We start from the raw sequence: 11,208 nt of genomic DNA on the forward strand, positions 1-11,208 counted from the left end.
AACCAGAATACATTGCATCTGCATGGTGCCAGGACTTAACATGTTTTAATTTAAATGTAGATTTTTTTTGTGTGCTGTATGTTTGCTATATGAGGGAGGGTTTTTGATACATGACTGCTTTCTATATTTTGAGCAGCAGGAGTAAAATCCATAGTAGATTCAAAGGTGTTTTCACTTGGCTGGGCAAAGCCTCCATCCCGCTGTTGGTCATTCACTTCATCATTGTCTTTTCACAGCCATTTGAGTGCCTGCTGTGGCAGTGGGATGAATATTTCAGGAGTCTACATTGTGTTCCATTTATTACCTTGGTTGTTAACAGTGTTGGACTCTTCCCCAGGTAGTCAGGTGTTTACATGCAGCCATAAAAACTGTGTTCACTGTTCACAAACACTTGGCTGTTTGCTAATAATCACAACAGGACTCTGGCATCTTTACCCGTTTCTTTAACAGCAGTTATTGCAACAATAAAGGTTTTTCCACCCAGTTGATATTCACTATTAGCATAGAAATCTAGACGCACAAAGCATAGACTGGTAGCATGTCGACCTAATTTTGGCACAAATGGAACCCCATAAGGGTCAGTTGTGAGCTGGAAAAAAACAAATTCTGGTCAGGCCAATCACGTCGAATATAGAGTCGGTGGGCGGGCTTAACATAAGGAAGGCAGAGTTGCGACGGTTCCGCATGAATTCCCTGCTACTTGAAAACAAAGAAGATGGCTGCTGCTGGCGAACAGCGGTCTTTCGAATTGGCTTTGGCCGTGACTCTGGCAGACTTGGAGTTAAGCACTGAAGTCATTCTTAAAAAAGGAAGATGTGTATGAGTTTTGCCGACCAGATACGGCAAAATTTCAATCTATCAACTAGCGTTGCTTTGGTTGGCTATGGGTGCAGAGGGAATTTGAAAGACAACCGTTTATCCCGCCCCTCGGATTGAGCCCTGCCAATGGTGAGTTCCCAGACCCAACATCTTGATGTGGGTCTGGCTTGTCAGGCTAATTCACTATGCTAAGATATGTGAATCTCAGATAAACACACACAAAGGAATCCCAAACGCTGTACTGCTTCTGCAAATCAACCAAGCAACCAAAAATGTATATAACAATAAAACTGTTTTTGTGTCTCAGACTCAGACGATTAATAACCCATGCTGGATGCTTCATGATACAGATGCCAGTCAGTCAGTGACCTGAGATGCTGAACAGCCATGTCCTTATAGACTAAATGGATTTGTTAGACGTAGCCTTGCATGTAATTCATAATGCACTTCACCCACATGCATTTTTGATGCTATAGAAAAAATAGAGCAGGCTTACAGCCTCCACTTTCCTTCACCACAGGAGCCAAGCCTCCCGTCGGTGTTCAGCCTCAGGGAGCTGATTGGACTAAATGTTGCAGATGAAGCACTGTTTTCTTTTCCGCTCTTTTCTCAGGGTCACATAAGCACAAAGAAGAATTGGAAGAAAATTTCCTCCCCCTGCTGTTATATGAAGGACTGGTGAGATCAATAGGTGACAGGGGCTAGGACAATGACGATAGAGATAAGCAGAGGAAGGCAAGGTTAATTTGACACAAGGTTATTATACGTGTGACGTGTATCAAAAAGAAACTTGCCTCAGATAATTCACCAAAGTGTTTTCATACACTGTTGTATCACTTAAACACATCAATACTGTCCCGATTAAATAGGATAATTGTTTCTATTCCACTGTCAGAGTCAAGTCTCTCCATACACACACAAGTGGAAAAACACTTTATCTTCTAAGTCCAGGCAACTGGACAACAACGACTGGCCTGCTATTAAAAACAAAAACTCTTATGTGAAGTGTTGCTGTATAAAAACACCACCTAATTGGTTTGCTCACACTTGCATTTGCCCCTTCTTCTTCATTATTAGAGAGTTATGCTGAAAGTAAAACACAAAGAAACCACCTTAATTGGGGTAGAATGGGGAGTATAGGCTTCCTGGAGGCAATGAAGTTGAACGTGGGGGAGTGTGATAGCTTTCACAGCATTGGGTTTGAAGGCTGCATTCAATTATGGGCTACTTGTCAGACGAAATAAATCATTCAGCAACTGTAATGCATAATGCAGTCAAACAAAACTTTACTACCAGGAAATATTCTCATGCTGGAGAAATAATGACCATGGTGGTTTGGTGTGGTTGCCTTTACATCAAATGTCAAAGCCCAAGAGGGAAAAAAAGTATACAGTGAGCTACGAAAACAAAATAAGACTTGAACAATGTGCTGTTAGGTGGAGTTAATGCTGGCGTGTGCCATGAACTAAAGTGTAATTTATGGACAGCAAATGGTTGACAGTACAACGTCAAACCCTTATTTGTCAGTGACCAGTGGAGTGACAAAAACCAGGGCCTTCCCTGAACACGTGAGCTGACCCAACACATGATAGGCTGACCATGTCATTTAATCTTTTTTGACTCCACAAAGAAGTCATTCGTCAGAGCATTAGTTAAAAATAAAGAGGTTTATCCATGAAAATTTGATGAAAACATTAACCTTATTTTGCAGAAAAGACCTTTTTGAAATGGATTATACCCTGAGTGCTTCCAGGAAATGCACCGAGAAATGCTCTGCCACCTCTTGTTTAAACTGACAGGTAGGTCTGAGGGCAGCTGTCCCCTCAAGGACCATCATTCAGCATCTGAACCTGAAAAGCTATGCTGCTGTAAAAGCAAAATGTCACACACGACAGCTTGTTTACAAAGGTAAACCAAAGATAATCACAGAGAGGGGAGTGCAAACTAAAGGGATTAGATTTAAGGATGAGCTTGTGGGTGTTGTGATTTTTTTTTTTAAAGTGTTTTCTTTTTATAATTTTCACACTTTGCCATGTTTTTGCATTCTAGATTTGTCAAAACAACTTCTCTTAAGATTTGTCATTCCAAGGTTTGTGACATTGAGACAAAAAAAGATGACTTGAATATACAAACTAAAACTTTGCTCACAACAAGTTGGGAGTTTTTAAAGCTGTTGCTGGCGTTACTGTGTCATCAGTTGGGGGAATTATTCATTCTGGCTCAGCTCAAAATATGCTTAGCATCTGTTCCACTTTATTCCAGTGCCAGCTCATGGCTCATGTTTAATGTATCTGTGCTAATGGCATCATCTACGTACTGTACAATGGCCATCTCTACATCAGGAAATCAGTGAAGGCTATGAAGGAGAGAGACCTTGCCTGAATGAATGCCTTCAAAACAACCTTTTATCTGAATCATATGCTCTATCGCCTCTTACATTGACAATGACCGTGAATAATTGTCCTTCTAAAATATATTAAATGAATAACGATTTCAACACTCTGCTGTCCAAATGGCACATTATCAAATACAATCATACATGCAACATGTTAGTAGCATATCAGTGATTTGATTCAGTGACCACACTGCAGCAGTATTTATGATCTATTTAAATCCTCTGCAATGGAGGTCATGTGTGACTCACTCTAACATGATTATCCCCCTGAGAAATATATGAGGAACATATGGAAGTGGAATATTTAATAGGCCTTTCAGGCACATTTGCTCATACAGTCATTCAATATAAAACATGCACATCAACATATACACCCACGCACACACAGTACTGTACACACAAAGTACAGTACACAAAGTAATGTCCACACATACACATTTTATGATCACAAATCCAACATGGAACAGAATTTCATAAACAAAGCTTTCTCAAGAAGCTGCTTGTGTAAGTTTCTGAACAGGCTTTGACTTTCCTCTGATAAGGTAAAGTATCACCATATAGGGAAAATACTTTCAACAGACCAGGAACTGACAGATTAAAAGTGAAGTGCTTAAGGCCTGTCACCCCAGGAACTGTGTGTATTAAGATAAACCAAGCAAAGTCAAAGCCAAACAAAAGGCTTAACAAAGTCTGTGGGGTCAGGATGATTTTAGCTTTACCTTCCATCACAAAGATTATTTTCATCATTCATTTACCAGTTAATTGATTAATTGTTTAGAATACAAAATGTCAGAAAATAGCAAACAATGCCCAGCACAAGTTCCTAGAACTAAAAGCAACATCATAAAACAGCTTGTTTTGCCCACCCAAAAATTCTAATTCCAAAGATATTAAATTTACAATTATATAAAACAGAAAAAAATCAGTGTGTCAGAGGAACTATGGTACATTATATATTTGCAAATGTTTGGCTCCGGACACATCCGTCGCCTCCTCAGCAGGAGGAATTTCAAATGCACTCTGTGATATGCCAAGTCAATCTTTCAATTAATCGTCTAATGATAGCCACTCTCATCAAAACATATTTGAATATGTGTATTTTCATTTGTGATCTGCTGCCGAGAAAATGCTGGCTCTGGACAAGCAGCCTGCAGGGGCCACATCAAATGGCTTTGGCTTTGAGGAAGATGAGAGAGTAGCATCATCTTAATCTTTTGCTCCCAGAAAAGGCCTTCACTACTACCTTTAATCACCTCGCTGCCAATTCTCACTGCTGACTCATGTTTCCTCATTTCATTTTATCCTCGCCCAAAGAGAACCACATGGCCTTGAAAGTAACCACAGTGGACAGCTGAGGTGGCTCATTAACACCAGACAGGTCCAGGTCCAGGAAATGTGCCTCCTAATGGCTTAATTAGAACAAAATGCAGGGTAAATGTAAGTATTATATCCTGCACAACTACTGTAATATTTTGACCTGAAATAGTTTATATATAATCTACACTGAAACAGTTTTAACAATTTTCTTAATCAGATCATTGCAACAACACAACAAACAGCATCCAGTTGTTGCACTATAAACATATATTAAAAGAAAATGCGTTGTGAGAACATTTGAGGGGAAAAAATTACTAATGCTGGAAGCCATATGCTCAGCCATTAGTCACAGGATTTCAGAAACCCTTGTTAAACTGTGGCTCCAAATGTGATGTTGGGGGATTTAAAAAAAAATTAAATATAGGCACAGATTTGAAGAGAATCTTATCTCAGTGGGGTAATATCAGTGTCACATTTCTTCCCCGCAGTCACTGACGCTAAAGAGCGATTAAGCATACAAGATGTCGATTCAAAGGGGAAAAACTGCACTGCACACTCAGTTAACATCTTTTATTATCCCAGACACTTGATAAATAGTCCATTCAGATACAGTTAGCAAGCAATATGCTGCTGTGTTACCTATACCATTGCAACACATTCTCAAACACATTCATGTTTGTTACTGGCGCAAAAAATTGTCTCCTTTAGTGTCAAGCCCTTTGGTGTCTTATTTAGACGCGCTTGGTCGGGACTCTCGGCGTCACTTTTTGACCCTCTGGGTTGGGACGTACGTTTAACTGACATGCGGCACAAGAACGGGATAGTTAGGTTTAGGATAGGTTGTGGGTGGGGTTACAAAATGTACGTTTCAGTGACACGCGGGACAAGAACAGGACACAAGGCCCGGTCTCCTGGGTGAAAGTCCTGTGTTGTTTGACCCATCCACCACTTTGGTCTTTCATACTACTTGCTACCGTTCTCGCTCTTAATGCTGACGCTGAGAGCCACTGACCAAGCGTATTTGATGAGTTGGGAATACCAGGATAAAGAAGAATGTTTTTTTACAACAAAGTCATTTTTTCCTCCAAATTCTACCTGGTGTCTGTCAGTGGTTTCATTAAAAGAAATATGCCAGGATTAATTCAGTGGGCTTCTGGCAGTGGGCTGAACACCATGCACCAGGGAGTCACAAGAGGACTGTAACAGACTGTCTGCTGTGAAGTCAGCCAGATGGGAGACAACATCTTCTTCACCTCAGGGAAAAGCACTGGACAGAAACAGGTGAATAAAAGAGAGAGAGAGAGAGAGAGAGAGAGAGAGAGAGAGAGAGAGAGAAAAAGAATGAAAACAAGAACTGAAACAGAATTACAGGAGCTAACTCTGCGCCTAATATGAGGAGGTTGGATGCTGCAGTCGAGCGGAAATCACAGGTCTAGGTTAGCTCTGGATGATGGGAGAGGAAGTTCAATATGAGACATGAATAAAACAAAACAATGTGAAGAGGTGGACGAGCAGGAAGTTGAACACGATGCAGGGAAACATGTTGCACTCCTAAGAGGCTTCCTGCTGCATGCTGAGAAGCTGTAGACCCTGATATTTATACGTGTCATCGAGTTAGTTAGAGACTGTAGCAGCAACAAAAACACATGGGTAAATGTTGCAATTTCTTGCCAAGACCTAAGCTTTGAGGTCTACATACCAACCCACATGCAGACAAATCCCTTGCACGGTGATTCAGAGAGATCTCAGTCGCAATTCCACAAGGCAGCAGAAGTCATGATCTCCTGTCGTGGAGAATATATACTGTCTGTCAGCCACATAATGAAGAGCCTTTATATGGGCCATAAATTTCACGGCCAGACTTAGGCAACAACAATACATGTAATGTCAAGATTCATCACTCGAAAACAGATAACCTTTCTCGATTCCTACTGCCCTCAGCTCACAGCTTTTTAATGCACTTCTGCTTTATATAGACTGCTATTGTGAACCTGCCATCACGGACTATTGCATTTAGTTATTAGTTGAAATGTGCAGCATCTCTCGACCAGAATATTCCTGATTGAGGCCAAAGCCATTGTGTAACACCATGATGTATGCATTCAGCCAGCTTCGTCATGACAACAAGGTCGCTCAGTAAAATTATCCTCACTTATTAAAACTGCCTATCAGGAGGGCGGTACAGTTAATGAAATTGCCCAGGTCAAAGCCATTCTTCAGTTAAACCCTGCTATCATTCTGGGGTAATTCATTCAGATTTTTGAACAAAGAAGGCATTTTTTTAAACCCTCATTGTAAAAACTGACCTCCTTACATTCTTGCATCATGTTAATTCTTTTATCATAGAAAGGCATGCATGAAAAAAGCCCTGCTGTAAACTACATTTTATCCTATAAATATACACTGTAAAACCACCACTGAAAAAAAATGCACCATAAATCTTTTAACAAAGCTTACATGGAAATAGCAAAGCAGATTATTAAAGGCGCACATGAGATGGGGAAGTACTGTACAGTACATTCAAGAGGCGTTGCTAGGAAACGCTACTGCTGGGTGAGTCAATAAGCAATCCACAGGCTCTAAGAGGAGCTACAATAGAACAGACAGCCTAGCAGCCACAAAATAATCTCAGTCCACATGGTCATTGCAATTATGCTAATTAATATCATCCTTACAGCCGCTCCAATGAAAAACGTGGTATTGAAAATTAGGGGCTAGTTTCAACAGAGCAGGTTTCACAGCCATGGCAAGAGCTAAAAGAGAGATACGTCTGTGAACATGTGGAGGAGGGAAGTTCAAGGGAAGAGAAAAAGAGAGGTTGTCACATTTTTTGTGAAAATGTGAGGATGTGTGTGAGTTGCAACAGTGGACATGCAGTAAAGGTCAGAGAATTGTCACGTTGAGTACAACGCTGACCCCTATCCTCACTGTTGTCACTTTGTGGGCAATTTATAAAACTTGCCTCTCCTTTGATGGTCACAGTGTTTTTGGATAATGCCTTGTCATTCATGTATGCTCAAAGGGAAAATGTAATTTCACACACAGATGTGCACACACGCTAAAGCACAACACACACACACACACACACACACACACACATCAAATAGTGCAGATAATGAGTCACCTATAATGAGACACAGCGCCCCTGTCAGACAAGCTCTGTCAGGTGGGGAAAATGTTCCATTTTGATGTGGAGCGTGCACCACCTTGATCTATAAGGGTTGTGAGAAAACATTTCTCTCCTACATAATACCCCATGCTGTTCATACTGTACACCTGGAGCTCAAATTCATGGAAAAATAATTCAGATTACATTGCCCCAAGAGGACATTCATCTTGTAGTAAGAACCTACCTTTATACAGTAGACTTAACAGAAGCAGGCACTGCAATTACACAGCCTCTATTAACAACATATGTTTTTGTCATTTTGGACATGCTGTATATACCTCATGCAGTGTGTTTGGCAAAGATTCCATGTGGCATTGGGTTAAAAACTTTACTCATCACATAAAATAAAATCACTTTTTCCAATACAAGTGGAAAATATAAAATAAATATAGATCATTAAAGCAGTCAAGCAACAGAGGCAAATTCTCAGTATTAAATTTAATGTGTACTTGATCATTTTGCAGATAATTTTAATTGTCTTTACAATTGCATTCATCTCACCGGCTCTCTCATTAAATATTAGAATGGTTTGTTGTAATCTTTATGGACATCAAAGAAATTTATATATTTCTCTATGCTTCCTCTATATATATATATATATATATATATATATATATATATATATATATATATATATATATATATATATATATATATATTCCTATGTGTTGTATACCATATTCCTATGGCATTTTGTACAGAAATACTTTTCATGCTTTCTGAATCATTTATAATAAGGCCGTCTTTCAATCACCTTCACAGATATTTCCAAGCAAATAGGATTACCATGATCTGTCTTTTCAAAGTCTATTCCTCTGTGATCACATAATATTAAATAATTAATGAGCACAATCAAGCACTCTGCGTGTTTTACAATTGGTGCTCTTCATAAAACTAGGAACCTGTAGAATGTATGATAAGATAGGGAATGTGAGGTAATCCTTCATCACGACAAGAACACATGAAGGCAAAGTGGCTGCAGGATGTAAGCCTGTTAGCACCATGCATCTTCATTTAAAATGACAACACCGGGCTTGTGCGATATTAACTCCAGGTACATGAAGCAGACCAACCAGGTTTTACAGAGTCAGGCGGTATCACAAGAAATAAGGCTATATAAGATGTCACATTTTATGCATCAACAAAAATTATGCAGATGTTTCTTGCCTTGATGGGTTTTGCATCTGAGAAATTATTAACATGAAAACAGTGGTTTCATAGTCTTATGAACATAGATTTTAGTTTTTTAATTATTTAAATAACCATATGGGAATTTGTTGCAACAATTTGTGATGACCATCTTCCAAGTCAGTGTTTAATGGTTCTTTATGGTATTGACAGCATTTCTCTCTTGCTCTGCAGTCAAGTCATTACATGATCATTAATTGCTACTGAAACTTGCATTAATGACACCAAACCTGTAACTATATTATACCACAGCAGCATTCAACATATTTCACATAAAAATAGAAACCATATTCAACTTGTTGATATCAGATATGCTGAGTGGCAGTGTTGTAATGTAACCAAGTACAAATACTTTGCTACTGTACTTAAGTCTAATTTTCACGTATCTGTACTTTACTTCGTTATGCATATTTCCGGAAACTTTTACTCCACTACATTTCCTAAATAAAATGTATACTTTTACTCCACTACATTTAAGCATCTTATTCCCTTGTTACTACAAAATAAAATCAGAAGAAATTTGTTACACTGGAAAAAAGCAGGTTTGGCGAATTATTGCTCCTAAATTGCCAAGATAATGCACTCTCCATTCCAGTTGGTGACCTAATGCCTGTTTGTTGCCAAGCGGCAAAAAACAACAACCATAGGCCAAAACTAAAGAAGAAGAGGAGGAAGCATAATGACTGATAGTGTCATGGAAGCATCTGGTGCATGGTAACAGACGATGACCACCACTCCGAAAGTGGTGACGAAGATAACACACCTTTGGCCATAAAATTCATAATCAAAGTTTTTTTTACTTTTACTTTTACTTCTAATACTAATACAGTAAATCACAGATACTTTAAGACTTTTACTCAAGTAATATTCTAAAAGGAAACTTTAACTTCTACCAAAGTCATTTTCTGGTAAGATACTTGTACTTTTACTCAAGTATTGCTTTCAAGTACTTTATACAAGACTGCTGAGTGCCTGTCTCAGTAATGCTGACTTAAGGACATTCTAATTTGATTGTGGGTTTAACCACCACATTATAACGACAATAGTGCCATCTAATGCACATAAGGAGAACTGCCAACATATATGCAGAGTTCAAACTAACGAACTGTGTTAAAGTTGTATTCTTTTCAGTTTCTTCTTGATAGCCTTAATGATAGAAACATTACTAGCAGCAGCACTTAATCCTATGCTGTTTTTCTCTATCAAGAAAAGCCTACAAAGTGTTGCAGTCTATAGAGTGGAAGTAAGCAGGTGTTGTATTGTCCTGCTCTCTGCAGAATTACCACTTCAGTTGGAAATGCTCAGATGGTGACCTCTGCCTGATGTCCCCTGCAGTCCTCCAGAGTCTCTCCTCAAATCTTAGCCACTTTCATGTTGAAGAGGGCGCAGGCTTGTGTAGTCTCTGCATGCAGTCCTTGTCAGTGTTCATTATTTGCCTCCATCAATCCAGACAGGTAGAAGTATGACTGGCACTCTCCTGTGCACATAATTTGCCAGGTTCTATGTATAGAGAAGTACATCCTCAGAACGTATTTCAGATATAATAGACTTTACATTTGCCTCAACAAATCTTTTTTGAATTTTGAACTGTGGCTTTCTGAGAGAAAAAGAGACAGGCAACAGGAATGATGAGTTATTCAGCAGTGTTGTGTACATCAAGGTTGTTAATATTATTCAACTTCTTTATTATCTTGTTAAAAAGTATTACTCTGACAACTCACTGTCCCATACCTTTTTCTATTCTTCTTTTTATGCATTGCCAGTACAGATAAAAGCAACACAGTAACTCATTCATCTTGTCTACATTTAGGCCTGCTTATTATGGGCTCAATTTTGACCACAGTCAGTCTCTTACATCTAAAACAAAAAAATGTAGGCCTATCAATGGGCAGCACATTTAAAATTAGTTGCATTTTTACAGTCCATCATACTACATAGGCTACTAGGCTAATTGTCATAGTAGTTAGTTAGTTAATTGTTAATAGTTTAGTTATTAGTGCACAAATAAAAATTTTCATAAGGCAAGCAAAATAGCAGCAGGAAGAGACATTTCCTTTGCTTTCCCTAACGAACTATGCAAATTCATCTGATAATAAAATTTCAATTTTGATGACGCCCTTTACAAGAATAGCAAGGTTGTTTGATGCTGTGCCAAGGAGTGTGCTGCAACTTCTCAGAGGTTCAGTACTGTCAGTGATCAATCCACTTAATAGTGGTATATTCCTTGGGGGGATTGACATTAACAAGAATAAATGTTCTAATAAACACATCAGGAATTGTATATAAGCGGTAACTCTGCCCTCAGGAAGATTCTTTTGGG

The sequence above is a fragment of the Perca fluviatilis genome, chromosome 12, assembly GCF_010015445.1.
Source record: "Perca fluviatilis chromosome 12, GENO_Pfluv_1.0, whole genome shotgun sequence".
NCBI classification, from domain to species: domain Eukaryota; kingdom Metazoa; phylum Chordata; class Actinopteri; order Perciformes; family Percidae; genus Perca; species Perca fluviatilis.